Source organism: Mauremys reevesii, linkage group 22, assembly GCF_016161935.1.
Source record: "Mauremys reevesii isolate NIE-2019 linkage group 22, ASM1616193v1, whole genome shotgun sequence".
Lineage (NCBI taxonomy): Eukaryota > Metazoa > Chordata > Testudines > Geoemydidae > Mauremys > Mauremys reevesii.
In genome coordinates, this window is record NC_052644.1 from 13,506,682 (window position 1) to 13,525,470 (window position 18,789).

The window sequence follows — 18,789 nt, forward strand, 5'->3', positions numbered from 1 at the left end:
TGATATTCGCTTCCACTGCTGGGCTTCTGGCAGAGATGCGTTCGTGACAATAGAGCAACATGAGATCTTCATTCCAGATGAAAGCTAGGCACTTGAAAGTAGCTAATGATGAATTATTAAGCCCGCATCAGTGCTAGACAGGAATTTCACCTAGAACCAACCTCCAAATTCTTTTCGAAAGCACTGGTGGTTTTTTTGGTAGCGCTTCTTTCCTGACAATTGCTATAAAGGAGACGTTCAGTGCAGATCACTGCTACGCAGGACTTTCTCACTGAAGCATCCTACAAATGCTCTTCGGCTGCGTTGGTGGCCTTGAGATTGATCTGCGTGTGTGAAAATTCATAACTATGAGAAATTCACGCCAGTTGATGCCTATGCAAGAATCTCTCTTAGAATTCTCTTTCAGAAGCCAATAGCATCCTCTGCTGGACAATCCTTTCGTCAACATTGCCAAAAAGGAGACGTTCAGTGCAGATCACTGCTAGGCACGACTTTCTCCTGGATTCAACTTACACATGCTATTCCGGTGCATTGCTGGCCTTAAGACTGATCTGCGTGTGTGAAAATTGAAAACTATGAGAAATTCACTCCAGTTGATGCCTATGCAAGGATCTCTCTTAGAATTCTCATTCAGAAGCCAATAGCATCCTCTGCTGGAGAGTCTTTTCGTCAACATTGCAAAAAAGGAGAAGTTCAGTGCAGATCACTGGTAGGCACCACTTTCTCCTGGACTCCACTTACACATCCGATGCATTGCTGCCAATTGGCTGAGATCCGTTAGCGAAAACATCTAAACATGAGAAAATCATTAATTCCTGATGAAACCTAGGCACTTCAAAGTAGCTAATGATCAGTTATTAAGCCCACATCAGTGCTAGACAGGAATTTCCCCTAGAACCAACCTCCAAATGCTTTTGGAAAGAACTGGTGGCTATTTGGCAGCGTTCCTTTCGTGAAAATTGCTATAAAGGAGACGTTCAGTGCAGATCCCTGCTAGGCAGGACTTTCTCTTTGAAGCAGCCTAAAAATGCTATTCGGCTGAATTGCTGGCCAAAAGACAGATCTGCGCGTGAGAAAATGGCTAAATATGAGAAATTCATTCCAGTTCATTGTTAGGCACAGATTACTCGGAGACTCCTCTTTCACAAGCCAATAGCATCCCCTGCTGGACATTTGGTAGAGATTCCTTTCGTGAACATTGCTAAACATGAGTCAGTCATTGCACGTAATTGATAGGCACGAATTTCTCCTTGAACTATCCTCTAAACAGTATTCGAATGTACTGTCAGCCATTTTTCAGAGCTCTTTTCGTGAAAATAGCTAAATATGACCAATTCGCGCATAGCTCTGCGAGCGACGAATGTCTAATGGAATCGTCCTCCAACTGGAATTCTGATGCTCTGCTGGCCATTTGGAAGTGATACGTTGAGAAAATAGCGAAACATGAGAAATTCATTGCGTATTATTGGTAGGCACCAATTTCTCCTGCTAGGATCCTAAAATTGCTATTTGGACGCAAAGCAAGCAATTTGACCGAGATACGCTGTGAAAATAGCTATACATGAGCTAGTCTTTCCAAATCTCTCGTAGGCAGTAATTTCTCCTGCAACCAGTGTACAAATGATATTCGCTTCCACTGCTGGGCTTCTGGCAGAGATGCGTTCGTGACAATAGAGCAACATGAGATCTTCATTCCAGATGAAAGCTAGGCACTTGAAAGTAGCTAATGATGAATTATTAAGCCCGCATCAGTGCTAGACAGGAATTTCACCTAGAACCAACCTCCAAATTCTTTTCGAAAGCACTGGTGGTTTTTTTGGTAGAGCTTCTTTCCTGACAATTGCTATAAAGGAGACGTTCAGTGCAGATCCCTGCTACGCAGGACTTTCTCAATGAAGCATTCTACAAATGTTCTTCGGCTGCGTTGCTGCCCAAAAGACTGATCTACGCGTGTGAAAATTGGTAAATATGAGACATTCATTCCAGTTCATTGCTAGGCACTGATTTCTATGCGACTTGTCTTTTACAAGCCAATAGCATCCCCTGCTGGACATTTGGTATAGTTTCCTTTCGTGAACATTGCTAAACATGAGTCAGTCATTGCAGTTCACTGATAGGCACGAAGTTCTCCTTGAACCATCCTCCAAACAGTATTCGGACGCAGTATTAGCCATTTGTCAGAGCTCTTTTCGTGAAAATAGCTAAACATGACCAATTCGCGCCTTAGCTCTGCGAAGGACGAATGTCTAATGGAATCGTCCTCCATCTGTAATTCTGATACTCTGCTGCCATTTGTAAGAGATAAGTTGTGAAAACAGAGAAACATGAGATATTCATTGCGGATTATTGGTAGACAAGAATTTCTCCTGCTAGGATCCTAAAATTACTATTCGGATGCACTGCTGGCAATTTGACAGAGCTTCGGTTTGAAAGCAGCTAAACATGAGAAGTTCACTCCACATCTTTGGGAATCACGAATTACTGCTGTTTCCACCCTAAAATTGCTATCTGGACGCAAAGATAGCAAGTTGAGCGAGATACGCTGTGAAAACAGCTATACATGAGCAAGACTTTCCAAATCTCTCGTAGGCAGTAATTTCTCCTGAAACCAGTCTATAAATGATATTCGCTTCCACTGCTGGGATTCTGGCAGAGATCCTTTCGTGACAATAGCGCAACATGAGATCTTCATTCCAGATGAAAGCTAGGCACTTGAAACTAGCTAATGATGAATTACTAAGCACATGTTTAGCAATGTTCACGAAAGGAAACAACCAAATGTCCAGCAGGGGATGCTATTGGTTTGTGAAAGAGGAGTCGCCGAGAAATCTGTGCCTAACAATGAACTGGAATGAATTTCTCATATTTAGCCATTTTCACACGCGCAGATAAGTCTTTTGGCCAGCAATTCAGACGAATAGCATTTGTAGGCTGCTTCAAAGAGAAAGTCCTGCCTAGCAGGGATCTGCACTGAACCTCTCCTTTATAGCAATTTTCTCGAAAGGAACTCTGCCAAATAACCAACAGTGCTTTCCAAAACCATTTGGAGGTTGGTTCTAGGGGAAGTTCCTGTCTAGCACTGATGTGAGCTTAATAACTCATCATTAGTTACTTTGCAGTGCCGAGGTTTCATCAGGAATGAATGATTTTCTCAGGTTCAGATGTTTTCACTAACGGATCTCTGCCAATTGGCCAGGAATGCATCGGAATAGCATTTGCAAGTTGAGTCCAGGAGAAAGTGGTGCCTAGCAGTGATCTGCACTGAACTTCTCCTTTTTTGCAATGTTGACGAAAGGATTGTCCAGCAGAGGATGCTATTCGCTTCTGAAAGAGGATTCTAAGAGAGATCCTTGCCTAGGCTTCAACTAGAGTGAATAGTTATCAAATTTCACACACTCAGATCAGTCTTAAGGCCAGCCACGAAGCGGAATAGCATTTGTAGGCTGCTTCAAAGAGAGAGTCCTGCTTAGCAGTGATCTGCACTGAATTTCTTTTTTTTGCAATTGTCACAAAAGGAGTGCTGCCAAAAAACCACCAGTGCTTTCGAAAACCATTTGTAAGATGGTTCTAGGGGAAATTCCTGTCTAGCACTGATGCGGGCTTAATAATTCATCATTAGCTATTTGGAAATGCCTAGCTTTCATCTGGAAGGAATATCTCATGTTGCTCTATTGTCACGAACGCATCTCTGCCAGAAGCCCAGCAGTGGAAGCGAATATCATTTGTACACTGGTTGCAGGAGCAATTACTGCCTACGAGAGATTTGGAAAGACTAGCTCATGTATAGCTGTTTTCACAGCGTATCTCGGTCAAATTGCTCGCTTTGCGTCCAAATAGTAATTATAGGATCCTAGCCGGATAAATTCGTGCCTACCAATAATCCGCAATGAATTTCTCATGTTTCGCTGTTTTCTCAACGTATCTCTTCCAAATGGCCAGCAGAGCATCAGAATTCCAGTTGGAGGACGATTCCATTAGACATTCGTCCCTCGCAGAGCTATGCGCGAATTGGTCATATTTAGCTATTTTCACGAAAAGAGCTCTGACAAATGGCTAACAGTACATTCGAATACTGTTTGGAGGATAGTTCAAGGAGAAATTCGTGCCTATCAGTGACGTGCAATGACTGACTCATGTTTAGCAATGTTCACGAAAGGAATCTCTACCAAATGTCCAGCAGGGGATGCTATTGGCTTGTGAAAGAGGAGTCTCCGAGTAATCTGTGCCTAACAATGAACTGGAATGAATTTCTCATATTTGGCCATTTTCACACGCGCAGATCAGTCTTTTGGCCAGCAATTCAGCCGAATAGCATTTGTAGGCTGCTTCAAAGAGAAAGTCCTGCCTACCAGGGATCTGCACTGAACGTCTCCTTTATAGCAATTTTCTCGAAAGAAACTCTGCCAAATAACCAACAGTGCTTTCCAAAACCATTTGGTGGTTGGATCTAGGGGAAATTCCTGTCTTGCACTGACGTGAGCTTAATAACGCATCATTAGATACTTTTCAGTGCCTAGGTTTCATCAGGAATGAATGATTTTCTCAGGTTTAGATGTTTTCAATAACGGATCTCTGCCAATTGGCCAGCAATGCATCGGAATAGCATTTATAAGTTGTGTCCAGGAGAAAGTAGTGCCTACCAGTGATCTGCACTGAACTTCTCCTTTTTTGCAATGTTGACGAAAGGATTGTCCAGCAGAGGATGCTATTGGCTTCTGAAAGAGGATTCTAAGAGAGATCCTTGCCTAGGTTTCAATTAGCGTGAATTTCTCATAGTTATCAATTTTCACAAACGCAGATCAGTCTTAAGGCCAGCAACGAAGCCGAATAGCATTTGTAGGCTGCTTCAAGGAGAAAGTCCTGCTTAGCAGTGATCTGCACTGAATTTCTCTTTTTTTTGCAATTGTCACATAAGGAGCTCTGCCAAAAAACCACCAGTGCTTTCGAAAAGCATTTGTACGTTGGTTCTAGGGGAAATTCCTGTCTAGCACTGATGCGGGCTTAATAATTCATCATTAGCTATTTGGAGATGCCTAGCTTTCATCTGGATTGAATATCTCATGTGGATCTATTGTCACGAACGGATGTCTGCCAGAAGCCCAGCAGTGGAAGCGAATATCATTTGTAGACTGGATCCAGGAGAAATTACTGCCTACGAGAGATTTGGAAAGTCTTGCTCATGTATAGCTGTTTTCACAGTCTATCTCGGTCAAATTGCTAGCTTTGCGTCCAAATAGCAGTAAAAGCAGAAATTCGTGCTTCCCAAAGATGTGGAATGAATTTCTCATCTTTAGCTGCTTTCAAACCGTAGAACTGTCAGATTGCCATCAGTGCATCCGAATAGCAATTATAGGATCTTACCAGGAGAAATTCGTGCCTACCAATAATCCGCAATGAATTTCTCATGTTTCCCTGTTTTCACAACCTATCTCTTCCAAATGGCCAGCAGAGCATCAGAATTCCAGTTGGAGGACGATTCCATTAGACATTCGTCGCTCGCAGAGCTATGCGCGAATTGGTCATTGGTAGCTATTTTCACGAAAGGAGCTCAGACAAATGGCTAACAGTGCATCCGAATAATGTTTGGCGGATAGTTCAAGGAGAAATTCGTGCCTATCAGTGATCTGCAATGACAGGCTCATGTTTAGCAATGTTCACCAAAATATGTAACTGTTTGGAAATTGGAAAAGATCCCAGAGCGAAAGCATCACCATGCCTGGGACACACCTCCTGGCATTTGCCAGCCACCTGCTCCACTGATTAACTATCTGTGGGAAAACTCAGCAGCACAAAGCAAAGGGGAGGAATCAGAACCCCCTCCATACATTTCTTTGCATGACAAGCCAAATTTGAGCACCCACAGAGATAATAAAGGAGCATCACAAGGATTAATTGCCCCAGGGGAGCAAGCACAGCACATGGCTCCAATCAAAACACAGCTAAGGAGGTTCAGAAATGTTAATGTGGAGGGTCAACTAGTAAGGGGACTTAGAACAGAAACAACTGAAATCTACCGTCCCTTCACCCCAGGAAAAACAGGCACTTCTGTCTGATTTACCCAAACTCAAGTGTGATAACAATACTGAGTTCTGGGATAAACTGGATGGCCTGACTAAAATACATGGCCTCCATAGGAAAGATGTTCACATCCTGGTCAAGTGCAAATGCCCCAGGGATGTGTGGGAGAACCTAGATAATAGATGGAAGACAGGGCGCTGGGCTGAAGATCATAACCCCAACCCAGCGGGAGGGGATCAGGCTGGAATGCATTCTGAGATTATTCAGGTCTGGAGAATATAACATCCTGAGACCATGATGTAGTTGTATATTAAATGTTTAAAGGGGTTATCTATAAATAGTGAACAAGCTGGCTTGAACATACTTATTTGGGGTTGGGAGTGATGGGTGCGTGCTGCATGTTTCCCTACTTTTTTTTTAAATGTATCTTTTTGTTAAAAACTTAACGAAAATTAAGAGGCCCCTAATTAAGCCAATTAAGCCAACCTCTTAAACCAATAGGTGCTAATTTCCAATAAATATAAAAGCTTAGGAAGAAATACATTATTTGAGTATATGGAATAAGGGAAATTGGAATAAAATTTAGGCATGTAATTCTATTAGGGCCAGTCCACCAGTTTTTAAAGACAAATGAATTGTGGAGAAAGAGGACATTTTATTCCTGGTTCAAATTAAGAAACAAATAAGGTTAACTGCTGAATTTATGTAGGTATTGTAAAAAAAGTGATAAAGACACCTACATACATGCTCACTGGAATTGGTATTTTATCTTTAATTTACAATTTAACATGCTCTGCTGAATAATTCCGTCATAATCCATGGGGTTAGAAAATCCTTCTGACTGGTTTAGGAAAATGTGATGCAATTTACGGTTCAGTGAGGTGTGATTCCACAAAAAGTCATGTGGTTAAAGAATCCCTTCTGATTGGCTCACCAGTGATGGGTGGTTTGCTGCAAGATTCCAGAGCAGGGGGGTGCTGCCAGGGCCAGCTCTAGGCACCAGCAAACCAAGCACGTGCTTGGGACGGCAATTTTCAGAGGCGGCATTCTGGCCATCTTTTTTTTTTCTTGCTTTGGGCGGCAAAAGCCTAGAGCCGGCCCTGGCAGCAGCAGTGCATGGTGCGCAGGGGGCACCCTGGGGCCGCTGCAGTTCACGCTGCGAGGGAGCAGTGCCCGCACTTGTGGCTGGGCCAGGCAGGCTCCGAGCGGGGCACACTCAGGCTGGGGGCCGCCCCGTGCAGCACAGGGACTGGGCGAAGCAGCCTGCGGACAGGACGGTCAGAAGCAGCAGAAGGAGTGGGGCCATATAGGGTGGGGTGCTGCCGTGTGGGCCCTCGTCCTGCTCTCCAGGGTTCCTCTCCCTCTGGGGCTACCCTGCCCCGGCTCCTCAGCCCCCTGCCGGGGCAGTCCCTTGGCTCTGCCTTCCCAAGTCCCATTCGGATCTGGAGGCAGGAGCCCTGGCTGGAGGGACCCTGGGCTGAGGCATGGCCCGGGAGCCCCAATGCTTACCCGACCCTGCCAGTGCCGGATTGGCTGGAGGTGAGGGGGGAGCGGCTGGAGTCAGCACTAGTTGGGGGAGCCCAGGGCTGGGGGGGGGGGAGCCCAGGGCTGGGGCAGCAGAGGGTGCAGATGGGGGAGGGCACTGGTGTGGGGGGGTGAGAGCCCAAGGCTGGGGTGGCGGGCAGCCAAAATTTTTTTTGCTTGGAGTAGCAAAAAGCCTAGAGACAGCCCTGCCCCTGATCACCATGAGTTTTCAAAGATAATGGCCAAGGGCTCTGCAATCACATCCACCAACTCCTTTAGCACCCTTGGCCTGCTAAACTCAGGGTTGTGAGGTCAATCCTTGACGGGGCCTTTTAGGGATCTGGGGCAAAAATCTGCCTGGGGATTGGTCCTGCTTTGAGCAGGGGTTTGGACTAGATGACCTTCTGAGGTCTCTTCCAACTCTGATATTCTATGATTGAAGTTCCCCCATGAGAACCAAGGCCTGTGATCTAGTAACTTCAATTAGCTGCCAGAAGAAAGTCTTGTCCCTTTGGTCTGGTGGTCTATAGCAGACGCCCACCATGACATCACCCTTGTTGCTCATTCTTCTAAACTTAATCCAGAGACTCTCAGGTTTTTCTGCACTTTCATACTGGAGCTCTGAGCAGTCATACTGCTCTCTTACATACAATGCAACTCCCCCACCTTTTCTGCCCTGCCTGTCCTTCCTGAACAGTTTATATCCATCCATGTCAGTACTCCACTCATGTGAGTTATCCCACCAAGTCTCTGTTATTCCAATTACATCATACTTTCTTGACTGTGCCAGGACTTCCAGTTCTCCCTGCTTGTTTCCCATGCTTCTTGCATTTGTGTATAGGCACTTAAGATAACTCACTGATTGTCCCGCTTTCTCAGTATGAGGCAGGAGTCCTCCCCTCTTGCACTCTCCTGCTCGTGCTTCCTCCTGGTATCCCACTTCCCCACTTACCTCAGGGCTTTGGTCTCCTTCCCCCAGTGAACCTAGTTTAAAGCCCTCCTCACTAGGTTAGCCAGCCTGCTTGTGAAGATGCTCTTCCCTCTCTTCGTTAGGTGCAGCCCTTCTCTGCCTAGCAATCCTTCTTCTTGGAACACCACCCTATGGTCCTCTTCACATGGGGTAGAGGTGGACCGGGTGATAAACTTATATACTGGCCAGATTTGATCAAAGTAGGACAGTACTGCTCTGGTGTCCTAGGCTCAGATGCTGGTGGTTAGAGAGCCTGCATGAGACTGTACCTGGATGTGTCCCTACTTGCTTGCATGCTGGTGAAAGTTCAAGTCTGAAGGGCTTTGCAACTTGTCATAGTTCCAGGTGGCACCCCGGGGGGAACCCATCACAAATATACTTTTGCAAATTATTATTTTTAAGCTTTTCAATTCAGCCTAATCAAAATGGGGTTTTGCTGGAAACTGACAGAAAGCATTTAGAAGAAGATAATACCAAGCTCTTATATCAGGCATTTCAACAGTAGATCTCAAAATATTTTACAAAGGAGGGCTGTATCTGTGATGCTGTGTATCTCAGAGGAACACCCTGCACCCCCATGTTCATCCTCATAATATGATTGTGTGGTATCCAATGCAAAGTTTGTCATGTCGGGTGTCTTCAGAAGGCATAACATGATGCACTGAGCATGTTTCTTATACTGATGTTATAGTAGCAGGCATAACTGGATTCTGCAAGATGGAGGTTCCTAGGACTGTGTCTGGGACTGGAGTTATTGGCTAGTGTCAATCGGTTGCACAATCCAAGGAGCAGCTTACATGCTTGAGGCTGTGCAGGAATAACCCGGGAGTGGGGGTTCTCACAGCAGAGCAGGGTAAGGCTGGCTCCCAGAGTCGAGGATTGGAGTGACCTAGCAGATCACACCATGGGAATGTCACAGTGGCACAGTGCTCAGGGTGTATGTACAGCTTGTTATTCCAAGTGGAGTTCACACTTTAAGCACTGATATTTATGATTTTAAGTGAGTCTTAAGTGCAGTGGCTAAGAACAGTCAAGAGGACATCATCGTTTTGTTATTTTTTCTTTGTTTATTTTGGGAAAGGGAAGTAGGAACAGAAAAGCAGGAAAATGAGTAAAAGCAGTGAAGTGATTGTGAAGTTGGAGCTCTTTAGGCTGCAGTTTGCAGAAAAGGAGAAGGAGCACCAGAGATTATTGCAAGTGAAAAAACTGGAGATAAAAGAAAAAGAGAGAGAGAGAGCGAGAAGAAACAGAAAAAGAGAGAGAGAGAAAGCACCACCTGGACCTGATAGAGAAGCAGAATGAGAGCTCCCCACCACAACGACTCTCATCAAGCCAAAAATCCACAAGTGGGAACACACATGTCCAGGGCCAGCTCTGGCTTTTTTGCAGCCCCAAGCAAAAAAAAAAAAAACAAAAAAAAAAAAACGGGCGGGGGGGGGTCCGCCGGAGCAGCAAAGCAGGGAAAAAAAACAAACAACACAGCACGGCCGGAGCGGCAAACCGGGGCGGGGGGAACAAAAAAACAGCGTGTCTGGAACGGCAAAGTGGGGTCAAAATTGCAGCAAAGCCGGAGCAGCAAAGCAGGGAGAAAAAACAACAACAACAAAAAACCACGGTGCGGCCGGAGCGGTAAAGCAGGGTGGGGGGGGACAAAAAATGGCGCGGCTGGAACGGCAAAGCAGGGAGAAATAAAGAAACCTGCAGCACAGCCGGAGCGGTAAAGCTGGGGAACAAAAATACTGCACGGCTGGAGCAGCAAAGCAGGTGAAAAAAACAACAACCTGCGGAGTCTCTGGAGCGGCAAAGCGAGGTGTGTGGGGGGAACGGCACGGCCGGCAAAGCAGGGGAGAAAACAAAACAAAACAAAACCCTACAGGGCGGCCAGAGCCAGGGGACTCCCTGTGCTGCAGTGCGCGCCTGGTCTAATGGGGAGGGAGCGGGGGGCAGAGAGAGAAGGGGGCGGACAGGGCTTCAGCGGGGTGCTCACCCCGCGGCCCTGATCGCCACGCCGCCTGCTGGGAGGGCTTCGCGCTGCTCCGGTCGGTGGGGAGGGAAGGAGGCGGGCTGCCCTGCCGAGTTTGCTGCAGGGCGCTCCCCTCCTCCGCACTGCCGCCCCCTACAGGAGAGAGAGAGAGAGATGGAAAATGAGTCACATGGCCCAATTTCATCATTGTATTGACACGGAGCCCCATCCCCATGGCCCAGCCCAGCGCTCTCCTCCACCAGCCCCACTGACTGCCCCTGGGAGGGGTGTGGCCAAGTCTGATGACTTAAGGATCAGTCTCATGGCATTTGATGTTCTACATAAAGCCCCCAGTCTGAGGGTCGGGGGTTCAGTTAGAATCTCGGCTTTCATTAAAAAAAAAAAGGTAATATTATAACCATCATGTTTGGGGATAAAGGCCTGAAAATGTGACCCAAGGCCCACAAAGCTATGAGTTTGTGAAACTATTTGTTAGCCTCCTCCAGAGAGTGCAGCCATGTGGAGGCAAGAGAACATCATGTCAGTATTTGGCTTTGGTATATGGTTTTGAGCTGATATTTGGCAGGAATTCTAGATTGATGTCCAGTTTTTAAATACTTTTTATATGCCATGCATTGACCTAAATTGGTACTCTTGGGATTCCGATTATAGAAGCAATGATGTATTCAAATGTGGGATATATCTGTGATTGTATCTTTCTGCTGGAAGAATATATCAAAAAGGGGGGGGGGAATCACTAAAACACCCATTTTTCAACAGCATACCATAAACTTTCCAGAAGTACAAATTGTACAATCTATATACCAAACAGTTCATCACTGACTAAAGATTTTAACCCAAGTTTTGTTTCATTAAAACTCATTCAAAACACACAATATTCACCATTCTTTCCACTGTCAAAGCATGAATGTCTTTAACACAACCCTCACTATGGTATAACTACTGCTGCACTCCAATCCAGACAGATTCCAGCCTCTAGTTATGTTTTGCTTTTATGCCCAATGGTGTAAGTTCTGTGCACTGACAAGACATAAGACTTCCCACTGTATAGGGTGGGAAGAAGGAATTTGGTGCTAACACCCAGTGCTTGGTGGGTTCCTGGGTTCCATTCCCAGCTGTTCCACTGACTCTGTGTGAGCTTTGGTAAGTCCCCTCCTGCCCCTCTAAAGCCAGGGCAAATAATATTTCTGTGCTTCATAAAGGCGTTAACAACCAGCACAAATCTAAACTCAGACATGGAAATGAAAACAAACCAGTGTGTGCACAGGCCCAATGTCTGACTCTACAATAACAAAGCAGCATGGGCAGCACCCAAAAGACAACCATAAACTAAACAAGTCATGTACAGAAGAAATAACATTATTGCAAGACCAAAAAAATTAAAACAGTACTGACACCCAGAATTGGACACAGTACAGTTTCAAGGAGAGGGTGGGACAACAACCTCACATACCACACTCTTGTTAATACTTCCCAGAATGACAGTAGCATTTTTTGTGACTGCGTCACATTGTTGACTCGCATTCAATTTGTGATCCACTGTGATGCTCTTGGTACAACAGATTGGAAATCCAGCACTTTAACCGCTTGGTCACTTTATCAGCCAAAAGGGCCCCTTTCCACCAGCTGTGCTTGGTCAGCCAACGCCAGGCACCCAGGCCAGGCACCCAAGACAGGGTAGAGCAGACATAGCAGAGGAGGTCTGCAAAGAGACCAGTGGTGTAGCGGTTTCGTGCTTAATTCTCATTATTTTAAACTGGGTTTGAGTCCTACCTGGTGTAGGAAGTGCTGTGGCACCCAATTTGTGGGTCTTCTTTTGGTGACTGTATGGCTTTGTTGGGTGAAGGGGTGCAGAAGAATGACCAAGCAGCTGCCTCCACAAAAAGAAGTGACAGCCCACAACCAACAGGGACAGCAGCACATAATAGATTAGTAGTCTAGAGCCTTAACCACTCAGCGATCTCGCATGATCTGGCTATGGGCTTGGTATGCCTGCAGGCCAGCCCTATGTTTCCTTCTATACAGTCACTTGGGTGCCTGGTCTCAGCTGGCAAAATGACAACTCATGGGAAAGATACTCCAGTAGATAAGATGGTGGCTGAGGAGCTAATGGTTGATCCTTTGTATTAGACATGGGTGAGTTTGAATCCCACCTCTGTTGCTAGCCAGCCTTTCCTTTGGCAGTGGTGGCCACTGGCTCTTTCCTCTTCAGGCCTTCGCTACCCCAGCATCCCTTACCAGAAAAATAAAAATTGTTGTACCCGTGTAGGTCTCAGGATAGCAGAGTCGTGTAGCTGAAAATTGTCTCTCTCACCAGCAGAAGTTGGTCCAACAGAAGGTTTGACCTCACCCATCTTGTCTGTTTGATAAAAAACAGACACACCCAACAAACCTGGTCCCCCCAGTCCCTGGGCCAGCTGGACTCCAGATCGGCTCACAAAGGTGAGAATTTTGCCTGGTGTCTCTCCAGTGCTGGCAACTCAGCAGGCAGAGCCCGTCTCTTCCCCACGCTCGCTCGGGCGTCTGGCCACAGCTGAGCAATGCCAGTGTAACTTCCGTGTTTGCATTTCAGGGCGCAGTGACGTCACTGGGGAGCAAACAGTCAGGGGCTACGTGGCCCTTTGCTCTGTGGGCTGGAGACTTGCTGGAGCCTGGTGGGGCCCTGCTGGGACGGGCCAAACCCGCTAGCCCTGGGTGCGGCGAGCTTGGGGGATGGGCCGGAGCCACCTGCAGCGACTTGGGAACTGCCTGTGGGGGGAGGGGCCTGGCGAGCAGAGTCAGTGATGGGACCGTCAAGGGGGGGAACAGCCAACTGCCACCTGGGGGAGATGGGGGAGCCCAACTGTCACCTGGGGGAGGATCTCAATAGCTGGGGGAGGGGTCAGGAAAAGCCCTCAGATAAGCGGAGGTCAGTGGGATGGAGGGAGGGGATGGGGGTTGGGCAGAAGGAAGGGAAGGTAGAAATGAGGAGGGGGAGGAGAAGGGAAGGGGTGGAAATGGCAGGAGGAGAACAGGGGATGGAAACAGGATGAGGGGATGGGAGATTAGCAAGATAAAAGCAGTGTATGTGGTGGGGGGAGCCCAGACAGGGCCTGGGGGAGCCGCCTTTTTTTGTCTCTGAGGACCCAGGGGTCTCCCATGAATGTAAGAGCATAATAAGTGTAGCGCCCTCTCTCCACCTGGTTACCTTCTGTAATGCCAATCTGCTTACAGGTTTTGATGGACAGGTCTGGGTTCTTCTGGATCCTGCCATTCACTCAGCAGGGTGTATCTTCCTTATTTTTTCCTATGAATTTATTTGGCGGTGCCTCCACGCCCCCCCCCCGCTCCTTCCCTCCAATCACAGGGTAACCCTACTTACTTACCAGATACACCTGTACCCCGATATAACGCTGTCCTCAGGAGCCAAAAAATCTTACCACATTATAGGTGAAACGGCATTATATCGAACTTGCTTTGATCCACCAGAGTGCAGAGCCCCGCCCCTCCAGAGCACTGTTTTACCATGTTATATCCAAATTCATGTTATATTGGGTCACGTTATATCGTGGTAGAGGTTTAGTTGGAGACTTCCAAGAAATAACACAAATACATACAATATATTCAACACAATAATTATATTAAACAGGAGACAAATATACATAACAGGGTAAAACACTATTTTAGGGTCACCAGTGCCCATGCTGATAATACCCATGACTTTCCCCAGTCACGGGACCTGATGTAGCAAATGTATGATTAGTGTCCCATTGGTTCGCATGATTTGTTGGGGCCCTTGATGACCTATGAACACACAATTCTTTTCTGCAGTGTGTCTGACAAAGTGGGTATTCACCCACAAAAGCCTATGCTCCAATACATCTGTTAGTGTATAAGGTGCCACAGGACTCTTTGTTGCTTTTTACAGATCAAGACCAACACAGCAACCTTTCTGATATTTTCTGCAGTGGTTTAGCAGTGTGGCTGACTGGGTTCAGTACACCCCAATGGACTCAGAAGTGGGAGAAGGTGGTAAATCCCTCCACAGGTTTAATATGCAGCAGGTTATAAAAACTCCAAACCCTCATTCCCTGGCTTGAGGACACAGTTCGGGGAGTAGGGTGTCCCCAAAACAAATTCTCTGACTGACTGACTGACTGACTGACTAAAAGATGACTCGGTCACTGCAGAGGGGCTGATCTCTGCTGGCAGGGATCCTCTTCAGGCAAGAGTCAGGCTGCTTTGGTCCCAGGATTTCCCCTCACCAAACTGGGCTGCAGGGCTCAAGGTGCAAGTTACACAACTATACTAACATCCAAACTGTTGTCTCCCAGCCCAGCATCCAGACACACACAGGCAGCAGCTCTGAACTAGCAGCCAGAACAGAGCTGACCATGTGGTGACTGGTCTCACCTTAGGAGCTGGGAGGTGAACTCAGCCTGGGAGTTTCCCAGCAAAACTCTACAAACTGGTGTAACCCCTCTGCCCCTCTGAGTTGGCAGCAACAACGGCCGGGTTCAGTATCCAGGGGTTTTGTTTCAATAACACAGTGCAAAACCGGCTTGAGCCCCCACCCAGTGACCTGGGACAATTACATACCACCCCCCGGGTGCCTCTAGGAGGCAATACTTCCCCTCTCGCAAGCATGGAGTCTGGGTGTAGCAAAACCCTTTTAATAAAGGAGGGAAACAATGTGGCATTATGCTGGGGAAACACCACAACAGGATTCATAACACAAACCATGAGCAAAAGACCCACCCCCAAGTAAGTTTGGCAGTATCTTTTTCCTCTCAGGATCTTAAGTCCAACCACCCAAAAGATCACCCCAAAGTCCCAAAAGTCTCTTGAATCCAGCAACCTAAAAATCATCCAAAAGTCCAACAACCCAAAAGTCTCTGTCCTTGGTCAGTGCAGTCCCAGAGTTCAAAAGTTTATCTGCAGAGTTTTACACCCCCAGCCTGGGTGGAAATGGGGGGATGAGGAGGTGCACGGGGTGTTAAGGGGCACCTTATGTGGTCTGAGGCTGACTGCCCCACCTCTCCATGAGGTTCTGCTGCAGCTTTCACCACAAACTGCTCTGCTCTATCAGCCACTCCAGTTCACCAGCTGCCCATGAGCCGCTCCAGGTGCCCCCGCAAACTGCTCAGCTCCATGCCACTCATTGTTCTGTGGGCATCTCACAAACTGCTCTGCTCTGCCAGCCACTTAGCAATAGATCTTCAGGCTCCCCCACTAGTTAACACAACACTCAGTGAGCTCAGCTTAGCTCAGCAGTTTTAGCTCTTTAATGATTTCAGCACTTAGTGATGTCTGCTTGTAGTGGGGGAGCCCCAGTGCTGGTACACCACTGTCCCAAAGTGAATCCAGCTCAGCGCTCTGTAACTAGACTCTTAAGGGACTCAAAATTATCTCTGCTATTCAACAGTGGAGAGAAGACATAGCCATGCCTCACAGAAACCCATACCCTCAGCTACACATACCTTCCCCCAACCTCTCTCAATTCACTGGCTTTTGGAACCCATGTCCCTTGTCTAGTGAGTGCTACTCAGTTGATGGTGAGTCCCTCTGTCATAAAACAGTTCCACTGACCTTGATTCACATAATCAGGGTAACAACACTTTATTCTTCCTGCCCCAATAACAGAGAAACTGGGGATCCCACAGCAGCCAAAGTGACCATTTAGGGCTGCTGTGGGTTCATGCTAGGCGGGGTGGGTGTGCCTATGCAAACAAGACCAGCCCCTGAAGTTCTTTCCCACACTTGCCACAATTCACTATCAGATGTCAGGGTAGAGCTCATCCTGACTCTGCTTACACTGGGAATCATCAGCGGAGAAAGACAAGCCAAGCTGAGGAATCTTGCTTTCAGGTCCCTAGAAGCCAGTTTTCGGGGGGAACCCAGCATGTAGGCCTGGGACTTCCCAGCTCCCCACACAACCAGTCCTGCCCTTGCCCTGGCTGGCTCCAGACTGACTCAAAAATGGCTTCTCTCCTTTCCTGAACTCCCTGGGAGGGGCTTCTCACTCCCTATTGGTTGCCAGGCAGACTCTGAGTTTGCCTTGGCTCCCCCTCCCTCCCAGGGACAGTGTGCCTCTCCCTGAGCTGCCAGCAGACAGAGCTCCAGGAATCTAGGTAATCTTACATAAGAGCCCCTGTCTTTCCCAGCTTCTCCCATAGTAGGGCAGGGATCTGCTGATGGGGGGCAGCTGTGGCAGGAGATCCCTCATGTCACATGGGATCTGCTGGGACCCCCCAAGTGACTGAGGCCAGGGGAAGCCACTGGAAGCCTTGTGGCATAGGACCCCCCATACCTCACACTGTCTTCAGAGGTGTGACCCCCCCCCACATGAAGGCTACAGGGCACATCTCGGAGCCAAGTGATCACTTGAGGGTCAGTCTCGGGGGGGTTTCATCCATTTCCGATGGGTGTGTTTTGAAGATGCCAGTGGTGGGTTTACAAGCTTCTGCAGTGTTGCTGCATCTGTGTGTTATTGCAGGTCACTTGCAGGTGGATCTGGGCAAATAATTGATGTTTTGGTCTGGCAGGAAACTGACCAAAACATCAATTATTTGATGCAGGTATTTGAGACAGTTCGAGATGTGTTTGAAATTTGTTAGTAAATTGGAAAAGTCTGTTTCAGGTTGTTGAAAATGTTTCATTCAGGGCAGCTTCTGAAAAGTGCCGGCCCCTCCCAACCTTTGCCCTGGGGTTCAATATTTGCCTGGGTTGTGGGAGACCCACTTTGGAGGGTTTTGAACTCAGCATTTAAACAGGATGTGAACAAATTAGAGAAAATCCAGAGAACAACAAAAACTGATCAAAGCTTTAGAAAACTTCACTTATGCAGAAAGGTTAAAAACGTAGCATGTTAAGGCTTGAGAAAAAAAGATCGAAGGGGAACCTGGTAACCATCTTCGAATCTGTTAAGGACTGTTATACAGAAGATGGTGATCAATTGTTCTCAGTGCCCTCTAAACATAGGGCAAGAAGTAATGGGCTTCATCTGCAGCAAGGGAGGTTTAGGCTCCATAGTAGGAAAAGCTTTCTAATGATCAGGGTAGTTAAGCTCTGGAATAGGCTTCCAAGGGGAGATGGAGGAATCCTCATCAGAGATTATTAAGAACACGTAGGACAAACCCCCTGTCAGGGATGGTCTAGGTTTACTTGATCCTGCCTCAGTGCAGGGGGCTGGACTTGATGACTTCTTCAGGTCCCTTCCAGCCTGACATGTCTATGATTGTACGATTACCAACTGTAGTTTGTGTTGCTAAGTGCTGCTGGTGCTGCAGCATTGGTAATGCTGCTAGTGCTGCTGTTCTCAGAACTCCGACATCAGCTGCACTAGCAGACAGTGCAGTGTGTTGATACAGGAAACCTCATATTACTACAAAGAAAGACCCCAGGCTCGGTTCAGTGGCAAAGGTGCTCGGCCAGATTTGTTGTTGACAAAGCACAGTCCTAGTGAGGAGCTACAGATACACTACAGATACACAGATACACTAATTATCTTGTCATCTCCTCCTTATCCTTTAGGAGCGGTCAGTGAGTTCCTGTACCATCTCTTAAGTCTGTATTTATGGTGTTACTTGAGAACTCTGTGTTTCCTTGTACCATCCTCTCACATGAGCTTACTTGGTTAGCCAATACCCAGTGTGTTACTATTCTCCCAAGACCAGCTCTACTTCTGTTCACAACCTTTGCTTCATACTGTTAGTTATGCCTAGAGCTCCAGCATAGCCTGCACCCACAGCCCCACACTCATCACAGAGGCCTTCAGGCTAATGTACATTAACCTCTAGGACATTCCAGGGAGTCATGTGGACACAGGGCAGAACAGAACATTGACAGATTCCACCTGCAACCAGTGAGGGCTTAAGAATGGTGCACTCTGGAGCAGGGCAGAACATGGATTTTTTTGTTCCCCTGTGGAAAATTTCATTGAACTGTTCTTCAAAACAATGAAAATTTGAAAATTGGGAGGGAAATATTTGGTTTTGGCAAATGGAAACTGAATTATTTCAGTTGAAAACTCCCAAAAGCCAAAATATTTGGGGGCTTTTCATTTTCCAATGAAAAATCAAAACTCTTCAGAAAAAGCACAGACTTCCACAAATTAATTAATAAGAAAAATTAAAAATCATTCAGTCAAAATCTAATTTTCCATTCAGAAAGGTCTTGATGTACAATTCTCAGCTGGCCCTGCTGCAGGCATCATTACGAATGTGTTGTTTCTTCAGTACCATTGGTGGGCTGGTGCTGTACAGGTAGGTTTCATACAGCACAATCCCTGTTCTGACAATCTGCTGTGGGTTGT